The sequence below is a fragment of the Labrus mixtus genome, chromosome 6 (assembly GCF_963584025.1).
Source record: "Labrus mixtus chromosome 6, fLabMix1.1, whole genome shotgun sequence".
NCBI lineage: Eukaryota > Metazoa > Chordata > Actinopteri > Labriformes > Labridae > Labrus > Labrus mixtus.
The window spans coordinates 32644874-32659873 of NC_083617.1; the positions used below are offsets into that span (position 1 = coordinate 32644874).

General features: G+C 42.4%; 12 non-coding genes and 10 pseudogenes across 12 annotated transcripts; all 22 read right to left on the minus strand.

Moving 5' to 3' along the window:
• Positions 1–2964: 2964 nt before the first annotated feature.
• LOC132976200 (5S ribosomal RNA) lies at positions 2965–3084 on the minus strand (annotated as a pseudogene).
• A 121-nt stretch (positions 3085–3205) lies between these two features.
• LOC132976394 (5S ribosomal RNA) lies at positions 3206–3324 on the minus strand. Its single transcript, XR_009673537.1, has one exon. It is a non-coding gene; the product is annotated as a 5S ribosomal RNA (ribosomal RNA).
• A 353-nt stretch (positions 3325–3677) lies between these two features.
• On the minus strand, positions 3678–3796 carry LOC132976332 (5S ribosomal RNA). Its single transcript, XR_009673479.1, has one exon. It is a non-coding gene; the product is annotated as a 5S ribosomal RNA (ribosomal RNA).
• A 119-nt stretch (positions 3797–3915) lies between these two features.
• Positions 3916–4034, minus strand: LOC132976296 (5S ribosomal RNA). The gene has a single exon (XR_009673444.1). It is a non-coding gene; the product is annotated as a 5S ribosomal RNA (ribosomal RNA).
• Positions 4035–4157: 123 nt separating this feature from the next.
• LOC132976213 (5S ribosomal RNA) lies at positions 4158–4266 on the minus strand (annotated as a pseudogene).
• Positions 4267–4388: 122 nt separating this feature from the next.
• Positions 4389–4508, minus strand: LOC132976748 (5S ribosomal RNA; annotated as a pseudogene).
• Positions 4509–4630: 122 nt separating this feature from the next.
• On the minus strand, positions 4631–4750 carry LOC132976722 (5S ribosomal RNA; annotated as a pseudogene).
• A 122-nt stretch (positions 4751–4872) lies between these two features.
• Positions 4873–4991, minus strand: LOC132976719 (5S ribosomal RNA; annotated as a pseudogene).
• A 121-nt stretch (positions 4992–5112) lies between these two features.
• On the minus strand, positions 5113–5231 carry LOC132976250 (5S ribosomal RNA). Its single transcript, XR_009673402.1, has one exon. It is a non-coding gene; the product is annotated as a 5S ribosomal RNA (ribosomal RNA).
• Positions 5232–5353: 122 nt separating this feature from the next.
• On the minus strand, positions 5354–5472 carry LOC132976570 (5S ribosomal RNA). Its single transcript, XR_009673703.1, has one exon. It is a non-coding gene; the product is annotated as a 5S ribosomal RNA (ribosomal RNA).
• A 122-nt stretch (positions 5473–5594) lies between these two features.
• On the minus strand, positions 5595–5713 carry LOC132976264 (5S ribosomal RNA). The gene has a single exon (XR_009673415.1). It is a non-coding gene; the product is annotated as a 5S ribosomal RNA (ribosomal RNA).
• Positions 5714–5835: 122 nt separating this feature from the next.
• Positions 5836–5954, minus strand: LOC132976579 (5S ribosomal RNA). The gene has a single exon (XR_009673711.1). It is a non-coding gene; the product is annotated as a 5S ribosomal RNA (ribosomal RNA).
• Positions 5955–6075: 121 nt separating this feature from the next.
• On the minus strand, positions 6076–6194 carry LOC132976575 (5S ribosomal RNA). Its single transcript, XR_009673707.1, has one exon. It is a non-coding gene; the product is annotated as a 5S ribosomal RNA (ribosomal RNA).
• Positions 6195–12471: 6277 nt separating this feature from the next.
• On the minus strand, positions 12472–12590 carry LOC132976286 (5S ribosomal RNA). Its single transcript, XR_009673434.1, has one exon. It is a non-coding gene; the product is annotated as a 5S ribosomal RNA (ribosomal RNA).
• A 121-nt stretch (positions 12591–12711) lies between these two features.
• LOC132976631 (5S ribosomal RNA) lies at positions 12712–12830 on the minus strand (annotated as a pseudogene).
• Positions 12831–12953: 123 nt separating this feature from the next.
• On the minus strand, positions 12954–13072 carry LOC132976401 (5S ribosomal RNA). The gene has a single exon (XR_009673543.1). It is a non-coding gene; the product is annotated as a 5S ribosomal RNA (ribosomal RNA).
• Positions 13073–13191: 119 nt separating this feature from the next.
• On the minus strand, positions 13192–13310 carry LOC132976502 (5S ribosomal RNA). The gene has a single exon (XR_009673640.1). It is a non-coding gene; the product is annotated as a 5S ribosomal RNA (ribosomal RNA).
• Positions 13311–13664: 354 nt separating this feature from the next.
• Positions 13665–13784, minus strand: LOC132976143 (5S ribosomal RNA; annotated as a pseudogene).
• A 122-nt stretch (positions 13785–13906) lies between these two features.
• On the minus strand, positions 13907–14026 carry LOC132976132 (5S ribosomal RNA; annotated as a pseudogene).
• A 122-nt stretch (positions 14027–14148) lies between these two features.
• LOC132976653 (5S ribosomal RNA) lies at positions 14149–14267 on the minus strand (annotated as a pseudogene).
• Positions 14268–14621: 354 nt separating this feature from the next.
• On the minus strand, positions 14622–14740 carry LOC132976436 (5S ribosomal RNA). Its single transcript, XR_009673577.1, has one exon. It is a non-coding gene; the product is annotated as a 5S ribosomal RNA (ribosomal RNA).
• Positions 14741–14861: 121 nt separating this feature from the next.
• Positions 14862–14970, minus strand: LOC132976167 (5S ribosomal RNA; annotated as a pseudogene).
• Positions 14971–15000: the final 30 nt, after the last annotated feature.

A 15000-nucleotide genomic window follows, 5' to 3' on the forward strand; every position in this document is an offset into this window, starting at 1 on the left:
TCCTAATGGCTGCACCCCTACTCTTTTTAAGTTCAATCACTCCCAACTGTTCTTTTAAATGTATGTATTTTTCGACATCTACATTATCTACACTGTCAAGCGATGCTATTTCCTCACTTAGTTGTTTTCTCAAATTCTCTTCCTTTCTATTTTCTCTCCACTTTTTCTCTTTACTATAATTGATACACTTTTTTTTAATTCTGACTTTTACACTATCCCACCACACATTCATATCTTCACTCTCATTCCACTCATATCCCACATCATTCAACAATCTTTCCATACTTTTCACAAACATTCCATCATCCAGCAAGCTTGCATTAAAGCACCATATCCCTCCTTTACGTACATTCGTTTCTTTTCTAAACGTGATTTCTATTCCAGCGTGATCGCTCCACATATTAGTTTTATATTCAACTTCTTTAATCCACCTCACTACCTCGCATGTCACCAAAGCATAATCTATTCTAGATTGTTTTAATCTATTCAGTACAATTTGTCTCCTGGAGAACACCCTCTCCCATGGATGTAGCAATCTCCAAATATCAATGCATTGTTTCGTTATCATTATATCTTTAAGTGTCCCCCTGCTCACATCCCCCTTAAACACATTATTTTTTGACACATCGGTGGGTGTCATCGCCACATTAAAGTCACCGATTATTATACAATTCCTTTCCCACCATTTGCTTATTGCAATGAAGAATGTTTTCCTTTCTTTTTCTCCATTCGGTGCATATATATTTATGATTCTTATATTTTTCGTTTCATACACACAGTCTATTACTATTATTCTTCCTTCTTTGTCTCCATAAACCAAATTTACCCCTGTTACCCGACCCGTTTTGACTAAAACCGCCACTCCTCTCGCCCTCGACGTGCCATTGGAGCAGAAAATATGGCCCACAAAGTCTTTTTTTATGTCTTCCACCAGGGAATCATCCCACCTGGTCTCCTGCAGGCACAAAACGTCATTCTGCAAGGAAAGAATCGCATGTCTTTTTTCTTTGTTCCTTAGTCCATTCACGTTTATCGAAAATAAATTAAAGGCCATTATCATAAAAATAAAAACAAAAAAAAACGGATTTACAGGGGTTATTGTCAGTCATTATTTGTCCTTACATTTCAATTTTTTCACCAACTTTTTTCGTTGTCCAAGACTTAGTCTTTTTTGCGCACTCGCCAGTTCACTCACATCCATTTCGCTGTCCGTTTCATTGGGACTGGTGCTTTTACCCGTATTATTTAGCGTGATTTTTCTCCCTCCCGCCTGTCCAACACCACTCTCAGGCATCTCCCTCCCCTCTGTGCTCATGCTTACCCCCGGGTCTTCTGCCACGTCCCTTCCGTCTCCTTTTTTCCCTCTCTCGCTCGTTTTTCGCTGCTTCTGCTGTCCTCCCTCTCCAGCCAGCTCCGGCGTCTCCAGCTCGCACTCTGACGCCCGTTCTCCTCCGCTCTCTCCGCTCTGCTCCATTTCTCCGTCACTGTTCTCGTCTTCTCTGATCTCCTTCCTGCTTGCTCCGATCACCTCCTTCTCCTCCGCCTCCTCCTCGTACACCTCCTCCGCCTCGTCTTCATCCTCGTACACCTCCTCCACCTCGTTCTTGCTTTCCTCTCCGTTCTCACACTCACATTCATTTTCTCTTTTTTTACAGTTTGTGCATTTTGTGCTGTTCGCGCTGCACTCTCGCGCAAAGTGTCCCTGCACCCCACAGTTGTGGCACATAAATTCTGGACACTCTCTCAGGATGTGTCCCGGCTGGATGCACATCCTGCACACTTTTTGTTGTCTATCATGTATTACTCTAAAGTATTCGTTCCCCATCACAGTGTTAAACTTTGTGGAGTAAGGGAGTGACTGTACCTGGTCATTAAATCTGACCCGGACAAACCTCGTTCCGTCAGCTATCATTGTTCCAGGCCACATTCTGCGTTTTATTGGTGATGTCGGTTTCACTCCCCATCCCGTCAGCTTCCAAACTATTTCTTCATCTGTGATATACGCTGGCAGGTTTAAAAAAGACACCACCAGCTCATCATTATTTAGTTCTCTCGCCACGACTCTGGTCTCTCCGATTTTAAATCCATCCAGCAGCCTTTCCTTTCCTTTAATGTTGCTCACCGTCACCTCCAGTTTTTCAGGTCCCAGGGTTCTGCACGCCAGCAGGCCCCCACAGATCATTTTTATGTTGCTCATGACGTGATTTAGAGGAACTTTGTCTCCCACCATTTCAATGTTTAGTGTTAGTTTTCTCTCAAAAGACACTTTTGCTTCCTCTTTTTCTGCTCTCTCGCCACCTCTCCCATTCTCTGCATGCGGAGCAATCAGCCCGCCGCTCCTCTCTCTTCCTCTCTCTCCGTCATCCATTCCGTTCCCTGTTTCATTTGCCGTTTTCATCCGTCCTTTTTGTCCGTCGTTCTTCTCGTTGTCGTTTAATCCATTCCTTTGTTTCAGTGCCATGTTTGTTTGTTCACGTTGTTGTCTGTTCTCTTTTCCTTTTTCCATCTCTCCAGTCCGTGGTCCTGTCATCTTTGTGATCCGTCCGTGTGAGTTTGCTCGCGACATACGAGCAAACATTCACAAAAAACAAAAATTCTTCACAAAATTGTGGAAAAAAAAACAGGAAAAAAATGTGAAAAGAAAAACGATCCCCCTAACAGTCAGTGACTGCTGGGGGACATTCACTCACAATCTGAGGTATTTAAATAAATCCAAAGCGCATCCAAAAAACAAACAAATTAGTCCAGCTGTCCTGCTCAGTACTGACACGTCAGCTCTCCTTCAGCACCACACAAACTCTGACAGCAAAAGGGGCGTGTTCAGGGTGGTATGGCCGTAAGCCATTATTGTGTGCAGAAAGGGGCCTTTTAAAGATGTCATGCCCTTTATTCTGGCTGAATTTTTGGACATGTGAATATGTCTCTCTATGATAAAAAAAAAACACATGATCAAAAAAATGAAACAGCTTACAGCATCTGGTATTCCACAGGCGGTCTCCCATCCAAGTACTAACCAGGCACGACCCTGCTTAGTTTCCGAGATCGGAAAAGATTGGACGAGTTCAGGGTGGTATGACCGTAAGCCATTATTGTGTGCAGAAAGGGGCCTTTTAAAGATGTCATGCCCTTGATTCTGGCTGAATTTTTGGACATGTGAATATGTCTCTATATGATAAAAAAAAACATATGATCAAAAAAATGAAAACGCTTACAGCACCTGGTATTCCCAGGTGGTCTCCCATCCAAGTACTAACCAGGCCCGACCCTGCTTAGCTTCCTAGATCGGACGAGATCGGGCGTGTTCAGGGTGGTATGGCCGTAAGCCATTATTGTGTGCAGACAGGGGCCTTTTAAAGATGTCATGCCCTTGATTCTGGCTGAATTTGTGGACATGTGAATATGTCTCTCTATGATAAAAAAAACATATGATAAAAAAAATAAAAAAAGCTTACAGCATCTGGTATTCCCAGGCGGTCTCCCATCCAAGTACTAACCAGGCCAGACGCTGCTTAGCTTCCGAGATCGGACAAGTTCAGGGTGGTATGTCCTTAAGCCATTATTGTGTGCAGAAAGGGGCCTTTTAAAGATGTCATGCCCTTGATTCTGGTTGAATTTTTGGACATGTGAATATGTCTCTATATGATAAAAAAAAATCATATGATCAAAAAAAATTAAAAAGCTTACAGCACCTGGTATTCCCAGGCGGTCTCCCATCCAAGTACTAACCAGGCCCGACCCTGCTTAGCTTCTGAGATCGAACGAGATCCGGCGTGTTCAGGGTGGTATGGCCGTAAGCCATTGTTGTGTGCAGACAGGGGCCTTTTAAAGATGTCATGCCCTTGATTCTGGCTGAATTTTTGGACATGTGAATATGTCTCTATATGATAAAAAAAAACATGATCAAAAAAATGAAAAAGCTTACAGCACCTGGTATTCCCAGGCGGTCTCCCATCCAAGTACTAACCAGGCCTTACCCTGCTTAGCTTCCGAGATCGAACGAGATCGGGCGTGTTCAGGGTGGTATGGCCGTAAGCCATTATTGTCTGCAGACAGGGGCCTTTTAAAGATGTCATGCCCTTGATTCTGGCTGAATTTTTGGACATGTGAATATGTCTCTCTATGATAAAAAAAAAACATATGATCAAAAAAATAAAAAAAGCTTACAGCGTCTGGTATTCCCAGGCGTTCTCCCATCCAAGTACTAACCAGGCCCGACCCTGCTTAGCTTCCAAGATCGGACGAGTTCAGGGTGGTTTGGCCGTAAGCCATTATTGTGTGCAGAAAGGGGCCTTTTAAAGATGTCATGCCCTTGATTCTGGCTGAATTTTTGGACATGTGAATATGTCTCTATATGATAAAAAAAAAACATTTGATCAAAAAAATGAAACAGCTTACAGCATTTGATATTCCACAGGCGGTCTCCCATCCAAGTACTAACGAGGCCCGACCCTGCATAGCTTCCGAGATCGGACGAGATCGGGCGTGTTCAGGGTGGTATGGCCGTAAGCCATTATTGTGTGCAGAAAGGGGCCTTTTAAAGATGTCATGCCCTTGATTCTGGCTGAATTTTTGGACATGTGAATATGTCTCTCTATGATAAAAAAAAAACAAATGATCAAAAAAATGAAACAGCTTACAGCATCTGGTATTCCACAGGCGGTCTCCCATCCAAGTACTAACCAGGCACGACCCTGCTTAGTTTCCGAGATCGGACGAGATCGGACGAGTTCAGGGTGGTATGACCGTAAGCCATTATTGTGTGCAGAAAGGGGCCTTTTAAAGATGTCATGCCCTTGATTCTGGCTGAATTTTTGGACATGTGAATATGTCTCTCTATGATAAAAAAAAAACACATGATCAAAAAAATGAAACAGCTTACAGCACCTGGTATTCCCAGGCTGCCTCCCATCCAAGTACTAACCAGGCACGACCCTGCTTAGTTTCCGAGATCGGACGAGATCGGACGAGTTCAGGGTGGTATGACCGTAAGACATTATTGTGTGCAGAAAGGGGCCTTTTAAAGATGTCATGCCCTTGATTCTGGCTGAATTTTTGGACATGTGAATATGTCTCTATATGATAAAAAAAAACATATGATCAAAAAAATGAAAAAGCTTACAGCACCTGGTATTCCCAGGCGGTCTCCCATCCAAGTACTAACCAGGCCCGACCCTGCTTAGCTTCCGAGATCGGACGAGATCGGGCGTGTTCAGGGTGGTATGGCCGTAAGCCATTATTGTATGCAGAAAGGGGCCTTTTAAAGATGTCATGCCCTTGATTCTGGCTGAATTTTTGGACATGTGAATATGTCTCTATATGATAAAAAAAAAACATATGATCAAAAAAATGAAAAAACTTACAGCACCTGGTATTCCCAGGCTGTCTCCCATCCAAGTACTAACCAGGCCCTACCCTGCTTAGCTTCCGAGATCGGACGACATCAGGCGTGTTCAGGGTGGTATGGCCGTAAGCCATTATTGTATGCAGAAAGGGGCCTTTTAAAGATGTCATGCCCTTGATTCTGGCTGAATTTTAGGACATGTGAATATGTCTCTATATGATAAAAAAAAACATATGATCAAACAAAATGAAAAAGCTTACAGCACCTGGTATTCCCAGGCGGTCTCCCATCCAAGTACTAACCAGGCCCGACCCTGCTTAGCTTCTGAGATCAGATGAGATCGGGCGTGTTCAGGGTGGTATGGCCGTAAGCCATTGTTGTGTGCAGAAAGGGGCCATTTAAAGATGTCATGCCCTTGATTCTGGCTAAATTTTTGGACATGTGAATATGTCTCTATATGATAAAAAAAAAACATATGATGAAAAAAATGAAAAAGCTTACAGCGTCTGGTATTCCCAGGCGGTCCCCCATCCAAGTACTAACCAGGCCCTACCCTGCTTAGCTTCCGAGATCGGACAAGATCAGGCGTGTTCAGGGTGGTATGGTCATAAGCCATTATTGTGTGCAGACAGGGGCCTTTTAAAGATGTCATGCCCTTGATTCTGGCTGAATTTTTGGACATGTGAATATGTCTCTATATGATAAAAAAAAACATATGATCAAAAAAATGAAAACGCTTACAGCATCTGGTATTCCCAGGCGGTCTCCCATTCAAGTACTAACCAGGCCCGAGCCAGCTTAGCTTCCGAGATCGGACGAGATCAGGCGTGTTCAGGGTGGTATGGCCGTAAGCTGTTATTGTGTGCAGACAGGGGCCTTTTAAAGATCTCATGCCCTTGATTTTGGCTGAATTTTTGGACATGTGAATATGTCTCTATATGATAAAAAAAGAACATATGATCAAAAAAAATGAAAAAGCTTACAGCACCTGGTATTCCCAGGCGGTCTCCCATCCAAGTTCTAACCAGGCCAGACGCTGCTTAGCTTCCGAGATCGGACAAGTTTTTTTTTTTTTTTTTTATCTTTTATTATCAAAATTACAAAAACATTTATAATTCTTTCACATCATTTACAACAAATGCTATTATAATACATACACCCTCTAAATTAAACCTCCCCTCTGACGCAAACGGCACCCTAAAAACAATAAAAACATAGCATCAGAAAAAAAAACTCAAATCACCCCTGATACCCCCAACTCATGACAACTCTTCTGAGTCCCTCCCCCAAAGCAAACACCCCTCTGAAAACAAACCACAAAAACATACAAAAACCCCACAGTATTCTCAAAAAACCACTGAGAAAAAAAAAAAACACCAAATCAAATCACCCATTTTCCCCATGACCAAAAAAGAAGCCCTCGTATCAAAAAAACAAAAACAAAATAATTTAGACATCCCACATAATTCCCTCCTCATTTACTCTACACACATTCGCACCTTCCACAAACATTCTCACAAACTCACTCTCATTCGCTATGTACAACAATTTAAGATGTGCTTTCCATTCATTCACAAACATTCTCCACACATTCATTTTCTTACTTTCATACAGTGCATAATTCCTTCTGTTAAAAACCGCTTTTCTTGCAAAAGCCAAAATTATATTCATTACATTGTGATTTTTTTGTTTTGTTCCCACCCCCAACAACACCGACAATTCCCACCCCCTTTCATTCCAACACTCATTCTTACTGCATTTCCCCAACATTTCTCTTATTTTTCCCCAAAAATAAACCAATTCCCCACACGTAACAAACAAATGTATTAAATCCTCATCCGTACTTTCACATACACAACACTTTCTTTCATACCTCTCCTTATGGTTCTGATGCAGGACGATGCAGGTAAAGATCCTCCTGTGCCTCAGTTTGAAATCTAGGTCAAATATTGCATGTGGTGTATGCGGAATGTTAATGTTCTTCCATATCATGTTGCTTGTTATGTCCGGGTATGTGTCTGTCCATTTTACTTCGGATGTGGGTTTCTGTATTCTATGTGTGATTGCGCACCTATACCAAATTTTTGTAGTGACATCTGTAATGTTGTGTTTCTTCTCCCCTAGGCACAGGGAGATCCCCCCCACATCGTCCTGCATCACTCCCTCCTTCTCTTTGATTAATTTTTCCCATTCGCTCGACAAAGACAATTTTACATTTGCAAACACTCTCTCAATCACATCCTTTCTGCACACACACCCTTTATTTTTTAAACCCCTCACCACCATTTGTAAATCAAAATCCCCCCCACAGTTCAGTAAATCCCTTATTCTAATATATCCCGCTTTCGACATAGCTTCACACTTAATTACCCTCTCCCCATTTTTAAAATACGGGCTCGAGAGGAAGGGCAGTCGTAGCACTGACCCTCTCGTTCCGCACTCTGGTACAGTCCAGGATGAAACCTGATACCACGCACTGAGTACTTCCTGGAAAAACCGTGGCAAGTGTTTAAATGAATCCGGGTTATTGATCTGGTACAGGTTGTCCTCGTTGTAGAGTCCAAAACTGCACAGATATTGTTTGAAGTGGTTTTTCCAAACTACGTTCCGGTTCTGGTCCATAAATTTGCCTATCAATTTGACTCTTAGTGCTACTTTTTTTGTAAGTAAATCAATCAAAGCTAGCCCCCCCTGATCTTTAGCCCCTATTATTGTTTTGTGAGCTATACTCGCTGCTTTGTTTTTCCAAATAAAGTCCCTAATGGTCTTTGAAATCTCCTTAAAGGCCCAGTCCGGAAGCGTACAAGTACTCAGCGCATGATTCACTTTGGACAACACGAGAGCATTTGTTACGGCTACCCTTCCTCTCAACAATAGACCCCTCGCTTTCCACAAATTCAATGTTTTTTTAATTTTACCCACCACCTCTTTCCATGTTACATCATCACATTCATTCTCATTTTTCCCCATATTCACTCCCAACACTTTTCTTCTCTCACACATCGTTTTAAATCCCCACTTATTAACTAGATTGGATTCCTTACCTAGTAACATAATTTCTGACTTATTTTCATTTACTTTTGCCCCAGATGCTCTTTCATAAGTTTGTACATGTTTTAATATCAATTCTATATCCTCCTCTCCTTTTACCATTATATTCACGTCATCTGCATACTGTATTATTTTTACGTTTTCCTTACCTATACCTTTTATGTTTACGTCTTCCGATATCAGTGCTGCCAGCGGCTCTGCTACCAAGCTGTACAACAGCGCTGACATCGGACATCCTTGTCTCACTGACCTTGATATTTTAAAAGAATCAGTTAGTTCCCCGTTACATTTTATCTTGCTTTCCGCTCCTGTATACAACATATTTATCCATTCTCTCATTCTCTCCCCGAATCCAAACTTCTCTAACACCTTCCCCATGAACCCGTGATCTACTCTGTCAAAAGCTTTATTTAAATCAATCCCTAGCCATATTCCCCCCTCCCCTTCCATATCCCTGACCGTCTGTTTTATTGAAATGATTGAGTCTGCTATGTCTCTGTTTGGTATACTGTATGATTGTGTTTGTTCTATGATTGTTCCTATTACCTCCCTGATTCTATTGGCTATTGTTTTCGCTATGATTTTGTAGTCTGTGTTGAGTAGGCTGATTGGTCTGTAGTTGTCCAGATTTTTATTGTCCCCCTTGTTTTTGTAAAAAATAGTAACCACCCCTTCCCCTAAACTTTTTGGTATATGTTTCACTTTTTCCATATATTTACTCAATTTGTTCACCAAGGGCACCAGCTGCTCTTTGAAAGCTTGGTAGAATTCCGCAGTTAGGCCATCGCTCCCAGGACTTTTGTTTTTGTTTAACCCCTCTAAAGCACTTCTGATTTCTCCCTCTGTAAACTCACAATCACACCACATTTTATCGTCCTCGCTTAGTTTTTTCTTTAAGGCACCCAAAGCTCTGTTCACACTCACGCTATCACACTCCTGTCTCGAAAACAGGCTTTCATAATAGCCCTTTACTATTTCTAAAATTCCCTTTTTATCTGTCACACTTTTACCTGCTTCATTTAATAATTCGTTTATTTCTGTTCTTTTTTGTTTTTGTTTTTCCAGACCTAAAAAAAAGGCTGTACTCCTCTCCCCCTCATACATATATTGTATTTTACTCCTAATGGCTGCACCCCTACTCTTTTTAAGTTCAATCACTCCCAACTGTTCTTTTAAATGTATGTATTTTTCGACATCTACATTATCTACACTGTCAAGCGATGCTATTTCCTCACTTAGTTGTTTTCTCAAATTCTCTTCCTTTCTATTTTCTCTCCACTTTTTCTCTTTACTATAATTGATACACTTTTTTTTAATTCTGACTTTTACACTATCCCACCACACATTCATATCTTCACTCTCATTCCACTCATATCCCACCTCATTCAACAATCTTTCCATACTTTTCACAAACATTCCATCATCCAGCAAGCTTGCATTAAAGCACCATATCCCTCCTTTACGTACATTCGTTTCTTTTCTAAACGTGATTTCTATTCCAGCGTGATCGCTCCACATATTAGTTTTATATTCAACTTCTTTAATCCACCTCACTACCTCGCATGTCACCAAAGCATAATCTATTCTAGATTGTTTTAATCTATTCAGTACAATTTGTCTCCTGGAGAACACCCTCTCCCATGGATGTAGCAGTCTCCAAATATCAATGCATTGTTTCGTTATCATTATATCTTTAAGTGTCCCCCTGCTCACATCCCCCTTAAACACATTATTTTTTGACACATCGGTGGGTGTCATCGCCACATTAAAGTCACCGATTATTATACAATTCCTTTCCCACCATTTGCTTATTGCAATGAAGAATGTTTTCCTTTCTTTTTCTCCATTCGGTGCATATATATTTATGATTCTTATATTTTTCGTTTCATACACACAGTCTATTACTATTATTCTTCCTTCTTTGTCTCCATAAACCAAATTTACCCCTGTTACCCGACCCGTTTTGACTAAAACCGCCACTCCTCTCGCCCTCGACGTGCCATTGGAGCAGAAAATATGGCCCACAAAGTCTTTTTTTATGTCTTCCACCAGGGAATCATCCCACCTGGTCTCCTGCAGGCACAAAACGTCATTCTGCAAGGAAAGAATCGCATGTCTTTTTTCTTTGTTCCTTAGTCCATTCACGTTTATCGAAAATAAATTAAAGGCCATTATCATAAAAATAAAAACAAAAAAAACGGATTTACAGGGGTTATTGTCAGTCATTATTTGTCCTTACATTTCAATTTTTTCACCAACTTTTTTCGTTGTCCAAGACTTAGTCTTTTTTGCGCACTCGCCAGTTCACTCACATCCATTTCGCTGTCCGTTTCATTGGGACTGGTGCTTTTACCCGTATTATTTAGCGTGATTTTTCTCCCTCCCGCCTGTCCAACACCACTCTCAGGCATCTCCCTCCCCTCTGTGCTCATGCTTACCCCCGGGTCTTCTGCCACGTCCCTTCCGTCTCCTTTTTTCCCTCTCTCGCTCGTTTTTCGCTGCTTCTGCTGTCCTCCCTCTCCAGCCAGCTCCGGCGTCTCCAGCTCGCACTCTGACGCCCGTTCTCCTCCGCTCTCTCCGCTCTGCTCCATTTCTCCGTCACTGTTCTCGTCTTCTCTGATCTCCTTCCTGCTTGCTCCGATCACCTCCTTCTCCTCCGCCTCCTCCTCGTACACCTCCTCCGCCTCGTCTTCATCCTCGTACACCTCCTCCACCTCGTTCTTGCTTTCCTCTCCGTTCTCACACTCACATTCATTTTCTCTTTTTTTACAGTTTGTGCATTTTGTGCTGTTCGCGCTGCACTCTCGCGCAAAGTGTCCCTGCACCCCACAGTTGTGGCACATAAATTCTGGACACTCTCTCAGGATGTGTCCCGGCTGGATGCACATCCTGCACACTTTTTGTTGTCTATCATGTATTACTCTAAAGTATTCGTTCCCCATCACAGTGTTAAACTTTGTGGAGTAAGGGAGTGACTGTACCTGGTCATTAAATCTGACCCGGACAAACCTCGTTCCGTCAGCTATCATTGTTCCAGGCCACATTCTGCGTTTTATTGGTGATGTCGGTTTCACTCCCCATCCCTTCAGCTTCCAAACTATTTCTTCATCTGTGATATACGCTGGCAGGTTTAAAAAAGACACCACCAGCTCATCATTATTTAGTTCTCTCGCCACGACTCTGGTCTCTCCGATTTTAAATCCATCCAGCAGCCTTTCCTTTCCTTTAATGTTGCTCACCGTCACCTCCAGTTTTTCAGGTCCCAGGGTTCTGCACGCCAGCAGGCCCCCACAGATCATTTTTATGTTGCTCATGACGTGATTTAGAGGAACTTTGTCTCCCACCATTTCAATGTTTAGTGTTAGTTTTCTCTCAAAAGACACTTTTGCTTCCTCTTTTTCTGCTCTCTCGCCACCTCTCCCATTCTCTGCATGCGGAGCAATCAGCCCGCCGCTCCTCTCTCTTCCTCTCTCTCCGTCATCCATTCCGTTCCCTGTTTCATTTGCCGTTTTCATCCGTCCTTTTTGTCCGTCGTTCTTCTCGTTGTCGTTTAATCCATTCCTTTGTTTCAGTGCCATGTTTGTTTGTTCACGTTGTTGTCCGTTCTCTTTTCCTTTTTCCATCTCTCCAGTCCGTGGTCCTGTCATCTTTGTGATCCGTCCGTGTGAGTTTGCTCGCGACATACGAGCAAACATTCACAAAAAACAAAAATTCTTCACAAAATTGTGGAAAAAAAACAGGAAAAAAAGGTGAAAAGAAAAACGATCCCCCTAACAGTCAGTGACTGCTGGGGGACATTCACTCACAATCTGAGGTATTTAAATAAATCCAAAGCGCATCCAAAAAACAAACAAATTAGTCCAGCTGTCCTGCTCAGTACTGACACGTCAGCTCTCCTTCAGCACCACACAAACTCTGACAACAAAAGGGGCGTGTTCAGGGTGGTATGGCCTTAAGCCATTATTGTGTGCAGAGAGGGGCCTTTTAAAGATGTCATGCCCTTGATTCTGGCTGAATTTTTGGACATGTGAATATGTCTCTATATGATAAAAAAAACATATGATCAAAAAAAATGAAAAAGCTTACAGCACCTGGTATTCCCAGGCGGTCTCCCATCCAAGTACTAACCAGGCCCGACCCTGCTTAGCTTCTGAGATCGGACGAGATCGGGCGTGTTCAGGGTGGTATGGCCGTAAGCCATTATTGTGTGCAGAAAGGGGCCTTTTAAAGATGTCATGCCCTTGATTCTGGCTGAATTTTTGGACATGTGAATATGTCTCTCTATGATAAAAAAAAACATATGATCAAAAAAATGAAAAAGCTTACAGCACCTGGTATTCCTAGGCGGTCTCCCATCCAAGTATTAACCAGGCCCGACCCTGCTTAGTTTCCGAGATCGGACGAGATTGGACGAGTTCAGGGTGGTATGACCGTAAGCCATTATTGTGTGCAGAAAGGGGCCTTTTAAAGATGTCATGCCCTTGATTCTGGTTGAATTTTTGGACATGTGAATATGTCTCTATATGATAAAAAAAAATCATATGATCAAAAAAAATTAAAAAGCTTACAGCACCTGGTATTCCCAGGCGGTCTCCCATCCAAGTACTAACCAGGCCCGACCCTGCTTAGCTTCTGAGATCGAACGAGATCCAGCGTGTTCAGGGTGGTATGGCCGTAAGCTGTTATTGTGTGCAGACAGGGGCCTTTTAAAGATGTCATGCCCTTGATTCTGGCTGAATTTTTGGACATGTGAATATGTCTCTATATGATAAAAAAAAACATGATCAAAAAAATGAAAAAGCTTACAGCACCTGGTATTCCCAGGCGGTCTCCCATCCAAGTACTAACCAGGCCTTACCCTGCTTAGCTTCTGAGATCGAACGAGATCGGGCGTGTTCAGGGTGGTATGGCAGTAAGCCATTATTGTCTGCAGACAGGGGCCTTTTAAAGATGTCATGCCCTTGATTCTGGCTGAATTTTTGGACATGTGAATATGTCTCTATATGATAAAAAAAAAACATATGATCAAAAAAATAAAAAAAGCTTACAGCGTCTGGTATTCCCAGGCGTTCTCCCATCCAAGTACTAACCAGGCCCGACCCTGCTTAGCTTCCAAGATCGGACGAGTTCAGGTTGGTTTGGCCGTAAGCCATTATTGTGTGCAGAAAGGGGCCTTTTAAAGATGTCATGCCCTTGATTCTGGCTGAATTTTTGGACATGTGAATATGTCTCTATATGATAAAAAAAAAACATTTGATCAAAAAAATGAAACAGCTTACAGCATTTGATATTCCACAGGCGGTCTCCCATCCAAGTACTAACGAGGCCCGACCCTGCATAGCTTCCGAGATCGGACGAGATCGGGCTTGTTCAGGGTGGTATGGCCGTAAGCCATTATTGTGTGCAGAAAGGGGCCTTTTAAAGATGTCATGCCCTTGATTCTGGCTGAATTTTTGGACATGTGAATATGTCTCTCTATGATAAAAAAAAAACAAATGATCAAAAAAATGAAACAGCTTACAGCATCTGGTATTCCACAGGCGGTCTCCCATCCAAGTACTAACCAGGCACGACCCTGCTTAGTTTACGAGATCGGACGAGATCGGACGAGTTCAGGGTGGTATGACCGTAAGCCATTATTGTGTGCAGAAAGGGGCCTTTTAAAGATGTCATGGCCTTGATTCTGGCTGAATTTTTGGACATGTGAATATGTCTCTCTATGATAAAAAAAAAACACATGATCAAAAAAATGAAACAGCTTACAGCACCTGGTATTCCCAGGCGGTCTCCCATCCAAGTACTAACCAGGCACGAACCTGCTTAGTTTCCGAGATCGGACGAAATCGGACGAGTTCAGGGTGGTATGACCGTAAGCCATTATTGTGTGCAGACAGGGGCCTTTTAAAGATGTCATGCCCTTGATTCTGGCTGAATTTTTGGACATGTGAATATGTCTCTATATGATAAAAAAAGAACATATGATCAAAAAAAATGAAAAAGCTTACAGCACCTGGTATTCCCAGGCGGTCTCCCATCCAAGTACTAACCAGGCCAGACGCTGCTTAGCTTCCGAGATCGGACAAGTTCAGGGTGGTATGTCCTTAAGCCATTATTGTGTGCAGAAAGGGGCCTTTTAAAGATCTCATGCCCTTGATTCTGGCTGAATTTTTGGACATGTGAATATGTCTCTATATGATAAAAAAAAAACATATGATCAAAAAAATGAAAAAACTTACAGCACCTGGTATTCCCAGGCGGTCTCCCATCCAAGTACTAACCAGGCCCTACCTTGCTTAGCTTCCGAGATCGGACGAGATCAGGCGTGTTCAGGGTGGTATGGCCATAAGCCATTATTGTGTGCAGACAGGGGCCTTTTAAAGATGTCATGCCCTTGATTCTGGCTGAATTTTTGGACATGTGAATATGTCTCTATATGATAAAAAAAAAAATATGATCAAAAAAATGAAAAAGCTTACAGCACCTGGTATTCCCAGGCGGTCTCCCATCTAAGTACTAACCAGGCCCGACCATGCTTAGCTTCCGAGAACGGACCAGTTCAGGGTGGTATGGCCGTAAGCCATTATTGTGTGCAGAAATGGGCCTTAAAG